The sequence below is a fragment of the Styela clava genome, chromosome 2 (assembly GCF_964204865.1).
Source record: "Styela clava chromosome 2, kaStyClav1.hap1.2, whole genome shotgun sequence".
In the NCBI taxonomy this organism is placed as follows: Eukaryota; Metazoa; Chordata; class Ascidiacea; order Stolidobranchia; family Styelidae; genus Styela; species Styela clava.
The window spans coordinates 28,828,943-28,840,100 of NC_135251.1; positions in this window are offsets into that span (position 1 = coordinate 28,828,943).

Below are 11,158 nucleotides of genomic sequence, written 5' to 3' on the forward strand. Positions count from 1 at the left end.
CCGAAAAAAGTTAAAGTACAAACGTGCAAGCATACTAACCTAACCCTAGGTAAGGCATGTTAGAGCGAAAGACAGTAAACTCGAATGAGCCAAGAAAGTGCGGCGTACGGTGCGGGGCCGGTCGGAGCGCACCCTTTTCTCGGTGGCTGGCGGGCGAGAGAGTGCTGCGTCGCCGGCATCGGCGTCGAAAGAAGCCGAGCCGTAGAAAGTTAAAGTACAAACGTGAAAGCATACTAACCTAACCCTAGGTAAGGCATGTTAGAGCGAAAGACAGTAAACTCGAATGAGCCAAGAAAGAGCGGCGTACGGTGCGGGGCCGGTCGGAGCGCACTCTTTTCTCGGTGGCTGGCAGGCGAGAGAGTGCTGCGTCGCCGGCATCGGCGTCGAAAGAAGCCGAGCCGAAAAAAGTTAAAGTACAAACGTGCAAGCATACTAACCTAACCCTAGGTAAGGCATGTTAGAGCGAAAGACAGTAAACTCGAATGAGCCAAGAAAGAGCGGCGTACGGTGCGGGGCCGGTCGGAGCGCACCCTTTTCTCGGTGGCTGGCGGGCGAGAGAGTGCTGCGTCGCCGGCATCGGCGTCGAAAGAAGCCGAGCCGTAGAAAGTTAAAGTACAAACGTGAAAGCATACTAACCTAACCCTAGGTAAGGCATGTTAGAGCGAAAGACAGTAAACTCGAATGAGCCAAGAAAGAGCGGCGTACGGTGCGGGGCCGGTCGGAGCGCACCCTTTTCTCGGTGGCTGGCGGGCGAGAGAGTGCTGCGTCGCCGGCATCGGCGTTGAAAGAAGCCGAGCCGAAAAAAGTTAAAGTACAAACGTGCAAGCAAACTAACCTAACCCTAGGTAAGGCATGTTAGAGCGAAAGACAGTAAACTCGAATGAGCCAAGAAAGAGCGGCGTGCGGTGCGGGGCCGGTCGGAGCGCACCCTTTTCTCGGTGGCTGGCGGGCGAGAGAGTGCTGCGTCGCCGGCATCGGCGTCGAAAGAAGCCGAGCCGAAAAAAGTTAAAGTACAAACGTGCAAGCATACTAACCTAACCCTAGGTAAGGCATGTCAGAGCGAAAGACAGTAAACTCGAATGAGCCAAGAAAGAGCGGCGTACGGTGCGGGGCCGGTCGGAGCGCACCCTTTTCTCGGTGGCTGGCGGGCGAGAGAGTGCTGCGTCGCCGACATCGGCGTCGAAAGAAGCCGAGCCGAAAAAAGTTAAAGTACAAACGTGCAAGCATACTAACCTAACCCTAGGTAAGGCATGTCAGAGCGAAAGACAGTAAACTCGAATGGGCCAAGAAAGAGCGGCGTACGGTGCGGGGCCGGTCGGAGCGCACCCTTTTCTCGGTGGCTGGCGGGCGAGAGAGCGCTGCGTCGCCGGCATCGGCGTCGAAAGAAGCCGAGCCGAAAAAAGTTAAAGTACAAACGTGCAAGCATACTAACCTAACCTTAGGTAAGGCATGTCAGAGCGAAAGACAGTAAACTCGAATGAGCCAAGAAAGAGCGGCGTACGGTGCGGGGCCGGTCGGAGCGCACCCTTTTCTCGGTGGCTGGCGGGCGAGAGAGTGCTGCGTCGCCGGCATCGGCGTCGAAAGAAGCCGAGCCGAAAAAAGTTAAAGTACAAACGTGCAAGCATACTAACCTAACCCTAGGTAAGGCATGTTAGAGCGAAAGACAGTAAACTCGAATGAGCCAAGAAAGAGCGGCGTACGGTGCGGGGCCGGTCGGAGCGCACCCTTTTCTCGGTGGCTGGCGGGCGAGAGAGTGCTGCGTCGCCGGCATCGGCGTCGAAAGAAGCCGAGCCGAAAAAAGTTAAAGTACAAACGTGCAAGCATACTAACCTAACCCTAGGTAAGGCATGTCAGAGCGAAAGACAGTAAACTCGAATGAGCCAAGAAAGAGCGGCGTACGGTGCGGGGCCGGTCGGAGCGCACCCTTTTCTCGGTGGCTGGCTGGCGAGAGAGTGTTGTGTCGCCGGCATCGGCGTCGAAAGAAGCCGAGCCGAAAAAAGTTAAAGTACAAACGTGCAAGCATACTAACCTAACCCTAGGTAAGGCATGTCAGAGCGAAAGACAGTAAACTCGAATGAGCCAAAAAAGAGCGGCGTACGGTGCGGGGCCTGTCGGAGCGCACCCTTTTCTCGGTGGCTGGCGGGCGAGAGAGTGCTGCGTCGCCGGCATCGGCGTCGAAAGAAGCCGAGCCGAAAAAAGTTAAAGTACAAACGTGCAAGCATACTAACCTAACCCTAGGTAAGGCATGTCAGAGCGAAAGACAGTAAACTCGAATGAGCCAAGAAAGAGCGGCGTACGGTGCGGGGCCGGTCGGAGCGCACCCTTTTCTCGGTGGCTGGCGGGCGAGAGAGTGTTGCGTCGCCGGCATCGGCGTCGAAAGAAGCCGAGCCGAAAAAAGTTAAAGTACAAACGTGCAAGCATACTAACCTAACCCTAGGTAAGGCATGTCAGAGCGAAAGACAGTAAACTCGAATGAGCCAAGAAAGAGCGGCGTACGGTGCGGGGCCGGTCGGAGCGCACCCTTTTCTCGGTGGCTGGCGGGCGAGAGAGTGCTGCGTCGCCGGCATCGGCGTCGAAAGAAGCCGAGCCGAAAAAAGTTAAAGTACAAACGTGCAAGCATACTAACCTAACCCTAGGTAAGGCATGTCAGAGCGAAAGACAGTAAACTCGAATGAGCCAAGAAAGAGCGGCGTACGGTGCGGGGCCGGTCGGAGCGCACCCTTTTCTCGGTGGCTGGCGGGCGAGAAAGTGTTGCGTCGCCGGCATCGGCGTCGAAAGAAGCCGAGCCGAAAAAAGTTAAAGTACAAACGTGCAAGCATACTAACCTAACCCTAGGTAAGGCATGTCAGAGCGAAAGACAGTAAACTCGAATGAGCCAAGAAAGAGCGGCGTACGGTGCGGGGCCGGTCGGAGCGCACCCTTTTCTCGGTGGCTGGCGGGCGAGAGAGTGCTGCGTCGCCGACATCGGCGTCGAAAGAAGCCGAGCCGAAAAAAGTTAAAGTACAAACGTGCAAGCATACTAACCTAACCCTAGGTAAGGCATGTCAGAGCGAAAGACAGTAAACTCGAATGGGCCAAGAAAGAGCGGCGTACGGTGCGGGGCCGGTCGGAGCGCACCCTTTTCTCGGTGGCTGGCGGGCGAGAGAGTGCTGCGTCGCCGGCATCGGCGTCGAAAGAAGCCGAGCCGAAAAAAGTTAAAGTACAAACGTGCAAGCATACTAACCTAACCCTAGGTAAGGCATGTCAGAGCGAAAGACAGTAAGCTTGAATGAGCCAAGAAAGAGCGGCGTACGGTGCGGGGCCGGTCGGAGCGCACCCTTTTCTCGGTGGCTGGCGGGCGAGAGAGTGCTGCGTCGCCGGCATCGGCGTCGAAAGAAGCCGAGCCGAAAAAAGTTAAAGTACAAACGTGCAAGCATACTAACCTAACCCTAGGTAAGGCATGTTAGAGCGAAAGACAGTAAACTCGAATGAGCCAAGAAAGAGCGGCGTACGGTGCGGGGCCGGTCGGAGCGCACCCTTTTCTCGGTGGCTGTCGGGCGAGAGAGTGCTGCGTCGCCGGCATCGGCGTCGAAAGAAGCCGAGCCGAAAAAAGTTAGAGTACAAACGTGCAAGCATACTAACCTAACCTTAGGTAAGGCATGTCAGAGCGAAAGACAGTAAACTCGAATGAGCCAAGAAAGAGCGGCGTACGGTGCGGGGCCGGTCGGAGCGCACCCTTTTCTCGGTGGCTGGCGGGCGAGAGAGTGCTGCGTCGCCGGCATCGGCGTCGAAAGAAGCCGAGCCGAAAAAAGTTAAAGTACAAACGTGCAAGCATACTAACCTAACCCTAGGTAAGGCATGTCAGAGCGAAAGACAGTAAACTCGAATGAGCCAAGAAAGAGCGGCGTACGGTGCGGGGCCGGTCGGAGCGCACCCTTTCCTCGGTGGCTGGCGGGCGAGAGAGTGTTGCGTCGCCGGCATCGGCGTCGAAAGAAGCCGAGCCGAAAAAAGTTAAAGTACAAACGTGCAAGCATACTAACCTAACCCTAGGTAAGGCATGTCAGAGCGAAAGACAGTAAACTCGAATGAGCCAAGAAAGAGCGGCGTACGGTGCGGGGCCGGTCGGAGCGCACCCTTTTCTCGGTGGCTGGCGGGCGAGAGAGTGCTGCGTCGCCGACATCGGCGTCGAAAGAAGCCGAGCCGAAAAAAGTTAAAGTACAAACGTGCAAGCATACTAACCTAACCTTAGGTAAGGCATGTCAGAGCGAAAGACAGTAAACTCGAATGGGCCAAGAAAGAGCGGCGTACGGTGCGGGGCCGGTCGGAGCGCACCCTTTTCTCGGTGGCTGGCGGGCGAGAGAGTGCTGCGTCGCCGGCATCGGCGTCGAAAGAAGCCGAGCCGAAAAAAGTTAAAGTACAAACGTGCAAGCATACTAACCTAACCCTAGGTAAGGCATGTCAGAGCGAAAGACAGTAAACTCGAATGAGCCAAGAAAGAGCGGCGTACGGTGCGGGGCCGGTCGGAGCGCACCCTTTTCTCGGTGGCTGGCGGGCGAGAGAGTGCTGCGTCGCCGGCATCGGCGTCGAAAGAAGCCGAGCCGAAAAAAGTTAAAGTACAAACGTGCAAGCATATTAACCTAACCCTAGGTAAGGCATGTTAGAGCGAAAGACAGTAAACTCGAATGAGCCAAGAAACAGCGGCGTACGGTGCGGGGCCGGTCGGAGCGCACCCTTTTCTCGGTGGCTGGCGGGCGAGAGAGTGCTGCGTCGCCGGCATCGGCGTCGAAAGAAGCCGAGCCGAAAAAAGTTAAAGTACAAACGTGCAAGCATACTAACCTAACCTTAGGTAAGGCATGTCAGAGCGAAAGACAGTAAACTCGAATGAGCCAAGAAAGAGCGACGTACGGTGCGGGGCCGGTCGGAGCGCACCCTTTTCTCGGTGGCTGGCGGGCGAGAGAGTGCTGCGTCGCCGGCATCGGCGTCGAAAGAAGCCGAGCCGAAAAAAGTTAAAGTACAAACGTGCAAGCATACTAACCTAACCCTAGGTAAGGCATGTTAGAGCGAAAGACAGTAAACTCGAATGAGCCAAGAAAGAGCGGCGTACGGTGCGGGGCCGGTCGGAGCGCACCCTTTTCTCGGTGGCTGGCGGGCGAGAGAGTGTTGCGTCGCCGGCATCGGCGTCGAAAGAAGCCGAGCCGAAAAAAGTTAAAGTACAAACGTGCAAGCATACTAACCTAACCCTAGGTAAGGCATGTCAGAGCGAAAGACAGTAAACTCGAATGAGCCAAGAAAGAGCGGCGTACGGTGCGGGGCCGGTCGGAGCGCACCCTTTTCTCGGTGGCTGGCGGGCGAGAGAGTGTTGCGTCGCCGGCATCGGCGTCGAAAGAAGCCGAGCCGAAAAAAGTTAAAGTACAAACGTGCAAGCATACTAACCTAACCCTAGGTAAGGCATGTCAGAGCGAAAGACAGTAAACTCGAATGAGCCAAGAAAGAGCGGCGTACGGTGCGGGGCCGGTCGGAGCGCACCCTTTTCTCGGTGGCTGGCGGGCGAGAGAGTGCTGCGTCGCCGGCATCGGCGTCGAAAGAAGCCGAGCCGAAAAAAGTTAAAGTACAAACGTGCAAGCATACTAACCTAACCCTAGGTAAGGCATGTCAGAGCGAAAGACAGTAAACTCGAATGAGCCAAGAAAGAGCGGCGTACGGTGCGGGGCCGGTCGGAGCGCACCCTTTTCTCGGTGGCTGGCGGGCGAGAGAGTGCTGCGTCGCCGGCATCGGCGTCGAAAGAAGCCGAGCCGAAAAAAGTTAAAGTACAAACGTGCAAGCATACTAACCTAACCCTAGGTAAGGCATGTTAGAGCGAAAGACAGTAAACTCGAATGAGCCAAGAAAGAGCGGCGTACGGTGCGGGGCCGGTCGGAGCGCACCCTTTTCTCGGTGGCTGGCGGGCGAGAGAGTGCTGCGTCGCCGGCATCGGCGTCGAAAGAAGCCGAGCCGAAAAAAGTTAAAGTACAAACGTGCAAGCATACTAACCTAACCCTAGGTAAGGCATGTCAGAGCGAAAGACAGTAAACTCGAATGAGCCAAGAAAGAGCGGCGTACGGTGCGGGGCCGGTCGGAACGCACCCTTTTCTCGGTGGCTGGCTGGCGAGAGACTGTTGCGTCGCCGGCATCGGCGTCGAAAGAAGCCGAGCCGAAAAAAGTTAAAGTACAAACGTGCAAGCATACTAACCTAACCCTAGGTAAGGCATGTCAGAGCGAAAGACAGTAAACTCGAATGAGCCAAGAAAGAGCGGCGTACGGTGCGGGGCCGGTCGGAGCGCACCCTTTTCTCGGTGGCTGGCGGGCGAGAGAGTGCTGCGTCGCCGGCATCGGCGTCGAAAGAAGCCGAGCCAAAAAAAGTTAAAGTACAAACGTGCAAGCATACTAACCTAACCCTAGGTAAGGCATGTTAGAGCGAAAGACAGTAAACTCGAATGAGCCAAGAAAGAGCGGCGTACGGTGCGGGGCCGGTCGGAGCGCACCCTTTTCTCGGTGGCTGGCGGGCGAGAGAGTGCTGCGTCGCCGGCATCGGCGTCGAAAGAAGCCGAGCCGAAAAAAGTTAAAGTACAAACGTGCAAGCATACTAACCTAACCCTAGGTAAGGCATGTCAGAGCGAAAGACAGTAAACTCGAATGAGCCAAGAAAGAGCGGCGTACGGTGCGGGGCCGGTCGGAGCGCACCCTTTTCTCGGTGGCTGGCTGGCGAGAGACTGTTGCGTCGCCGGCATCGGCGTCGAAAGAAGCCGAGCCGAAAAAAGTTAAAGTACAAACGTGCAAGCATACTAACCTAACCCTAGGTAAGGCATGTCAGAGCGAAAGACAGTAAACTCGAATGAGCCAAGAAAGTGCGGCGTACGGTGCGGGGCCGGTCGGAGCGCACCCTTTTCTCGGTGGCTGGCGGGCGAGAGAGTGCTGCGTCGCCGGCATCGGCGTCGAAAGAAGCCGAGCCGAAAAAAGTTAAAGTACAAACGTGCAAGCATACTAACCTAACCCTAGGTAAGGCATGTCAGAGCGAAAGACAGTAAACTCGAATGAGCCAAGAAAGAGCGGCGTACGGTGCGGGGCCGGTCGGAGCGCACCCTTTTCTCGGTGGCTGGCGGGCGAGAGAGTGCTGCGTCGCCGGCATCGGCGTCGAAAGAAGCCGAGCCGAAAAGAGTTAAAGTACAAACGTGCAAGCATACTAACCTAACCCTAGGTAAGGTATGTTAGAGCGAAAGACAGTAAACTCGAATGAGCCAAGAAAGAGCGGCGTACGGTGCGGGGCCGGTCGGAGCGCACCCTTTTCTTGGTGGCTGGCGGGCGAGAGAGTGCTGCGTCGCCGGCATCGGCGTCGAAAGAAGCCGAGCCGAAAAAAATTAAAGTACAAACGTGCAAGCATACTAACCTAACCTTAGGTAAGGCATGTCAGAGCGAAAGACAGTAAACTCGAATGAGCCAAGAAAGAGCGGCGTACGGTGCGGGGCCGGTCGGAGCGCACCCTTTTCTTGGTGGCTGGCGGGCGAGAGAGTGCTGCGTCGCCGGCATCGGCGTCGAAAGAAGCCGAGCCGAAAAAAGTTAAAGTACAAACGTGCAAGCATACTAACCTAACCCTAGGTAAGGCATGTCAGAGCGAAAGACAGTAAACTCGAATGAGCCAAGAAAGAGCGGCGTACGGTGCGGGGCCGGTCGGAGCGCACCCTTTTCTCGGTGGCTGGCGGGCGAGAGAGTGTTGCGTCGCCGGCATCGGCGTCGAAAGAAGCCGAGCCGAAAAAAGTTAAAGTACAAACGTGCAAGCATACTAACCTAACCCTAGGTAAGGCATGTCAGAGCGAAAGACAGTAAACTCGAATGGGCCAAGAAAGAGCGGCGTACGGTGCGGGGCCGGTCGGAGCGCACCCTTTTTTCGGTGGCTGGCGGGCGAGAGAGTGCTGCGTCGCCGACATCGGCGTCGAAAGAAGCCGAGCCGAAAAAAGTTAAAGTACAAACGTGCAAGCATACTAACCTAACCCTAGGTAAGGCATGTCAGAGCGAAAGACAGTAAACTCGAATGAGCCAAGAAAGAGCGGCGTACGGTGCGGGGCCGGTCGGAGCGCACCCTTTTCTCGGTGGCTGGCGGGCGAGAGAGTGCTGCGTCGCCGGCATCGGCGTCGAAAGAAGCCGAGCCGAAAAAAGTTAAAGTACAAACGTGCAAGCATACTAACCTAACCCTAGGTAAGGCATGTTAGAGCGAAAGACAGTAAACTCGAATGAGCCAAGAAAGAGCGGCGTACGGTGCGGGGCCGGTCGGAGCGCACCCTTTTCTCGGTGGCTGGCGGGCGAGAGAGTGCTGCGTCGCCGGCATCGGCGTCGAAAGAAGCCGAGCCGAAAAAAGTTAAAGTACAAACGTGCAAGCATACTAACCTAACCTTAGGTAAGGCATGTCAGAGCGAAAGACAGTAAACTCGAATGAGCCAAGAAAGAGCGGCGTACGGTGCGGGGCCGGTCGGAGCGCACCCTTTTCTCGGTGGCTGGCGGGCGAGAGAGTGCTGCGTCGCCGGCATCGGCGTCGAAAGAAGCCGAGCCGAAAAAAGTTAAAGTACAAACGTGCAAGCATACTAACCTAACCCTACGTAAGGCATGTTAGAGCGAAAGACAGTAAACTCGAATGAGCCAAGAAAGAGCGGCGTACGGTGCGGGGCCGGTCGGAGCGCACCCTTTTCTCGGTGGCTGGCGGGCGAGAGAGTGCTGCGTCGCCGACATCGGCGTCGAAAGAAGCCGAGCCGAAAAAAGTTAAAGTACAAACGTGCAAGCATACTAACCTAACCCTAGGTAAGGCATGTCAGAGCGAAAGACAGTAAACTCGAATGAGCCAAGAAAGAGCGGCGTACGGTGCGGGGCCGGTCGGAGCGCACCCTTTTCTCGGTGGCTGGCTGGCGAGAGACTGTTGCGTCGCCGGCATCGGCGTCGAAAGAAGCCGAGCCGAAAAAAGTTAAAGTACAAACGTGCAAGCATACTAACCTAACCTTAGGTAAGGCATGTCAGAGCGAAAGACAGTAAACTCGAATGAGCCAAGAAAGAGCGGCGTACGGTGCGGGGCCGGTCGGAGCGCACCCTTTTCTCGGTGGCTGGCGGGCGAGAGAGTGCTGCGTCGCCGGCATCGGCGTCGAAAGAAGCCGAGCCGAAAAAAGTTAAAGTACAAACGTGCAAGCATACTAACCTAACCCTACGTAAGGCATGTTAGAGCGAAAGACAGTAAACTCGAATGAGCCAAGAAAGAGCGGCGTACGGTGCGGGGCCGGTCGGAGCGCACCCTTTTCTCGGTGGCTGGCGGGCGAGAGAGTGCTGCGTCGCCGGCATCGGCGTCGAAAGAAGCCGAGCCGAAAAAAGTTAAAGTACAAACGTGCAAGCATACTAACCTAACCCTAGGTAAGGCATGTCAGAGCGAAAGACAGTAAACTCGAATGAGCCAAGAAAGAGCGGCGTACGGTGCGGGGCCGGTCGGAGCGCACCCTTTTCTCGTTGGCTGGCGGGCGAGAGAGTGCTGCGTCGCCGGCATCGGCGTCGAAAGAATCCGAGCCGAAAAAAGTTAAAGTACAAACGTGCAAGCATACTAACCTAACCCTAGGTAAGGCATGTCAGAGCGAAAGACAGTAAACTCGAATGAGCCAAGAAAGAGCGGCGTACGGTGCGGGGCCGGTCGGAGCGCACCCTTTTCTCGGTGGCTGGCGGGCGAGAGAGTGTTGCGTCGCCGGCATCGGCGTCGAAAGAAGCCGAGCCGAAAAAAGTTAAAGTACAAACGTGCAAGCATACTAACCTAACCCTAGGTAAGGCATGTCAGAGCGAAAGACAGTAAACTCGAATGAGCCAAGAAAGAGCGGCGTACGGTGCGGGGCCGGTCGGAGCGCACCCTTTTCTCGGTGGCTGGCGGGCGAGAGAGTGCTGCGTCGCCGGCATCGGCGTCGAAAGAAGCCGAGCCGAAAAAAGTTAAAGTACAAACGTGCAAGCATACTAACCTAACCCTAGGTAAGGCATGTCAGAGCGAAAGACAGTAAACTCGAATGAGCCAAGAAAGAGCGGCGTACGGTGCGGGGCCGGTCGGAGCGCACCCTTTTCTCGGTGGCTGGCGGGCGAGAGAGTGCTGCGTCGCCGGCATCGGCGTCGAAAGAAGCCGAGCCGAAAAAAGTTAAAGTACAAACGTGCAAGCATACTAACCTAACCCTAGGTAAGGCATGTTAGAGCGAAAGACAGTAAACTCGAATGAGCCAAGAAAGAGCGGCGTACGGTGCGGGGCCGGTCGGAGCGCACCCTTTTCTCGGTGGCTGGCGGGCGAGAGAGTGCTGCGTCGCCGGCATCGGCGTCGAAAGAAGCCGAGCCGAAAAAAGTTAAAGTACAAACGTGCAAGCATACTAACCTAACCCTAGGTAAGGCATGTCAGAGCGAAAGACAGTAAACTCGAATGAGCCAAGAAAGAGCGGCGTACGGTGCGGGGCCGGTCGGAGCGCACCCTTTTCTCGGTGGCTGGCTGGCGAGAGACTGTTGCGTCGCCGGCATCGGCGTCGAAAGAAGCCGAGCCGAAAAAAGTTAAAGTACAAACGTGCAAGCATACTAACCTAACCCTAGGTAAGGCATGTCAGAGCGAAAGACAGTAAACTCGAATGAGCCAAGAAAGTGCGGCGTACGGTGCGGGGCCGGTCGGAGCGCACCCTTTTCTCGGTGGGTGGCGGGAGAGAGAGTGCTGCGTCGCCGACATCGGCGTCGAAAGAAGCCGAGCCGAAAAAAGTTAAAGTACAAACGTGCAAGCATACTAACCTAACCCTAGGTAAAGCATGTCAGAGCGAAAGACAGTAAACTCGAATGGGCCAAGAAAGAGCGGCGTACGGTGCGGGGCCGGTCGGAGCGCACCCTTTTCTCGGTGGCTGGCGGGCGAGAGAGTGCTGCGTCGCCGGCATCGGCGTCGAAAGAAGCCGAGCCGAAAAAAGTTAAAGTACAAACGTGCAAGCATACTAACCTAACCCTAGGTAAGGCATGTCAGAGCGAAAGACAGTAAACTCGAATGAGCCAAGAAAGAGCGGCGTACGGTGCGGGGCCGGTCGGAGCGCACCCTTTTCTCGGTGGCTGGCGGGCGAGAGAGTGCTGCGTCGCCGGCATCGGCGTCGAAAGAAGCCGAGCCGAAAAGAGTTAA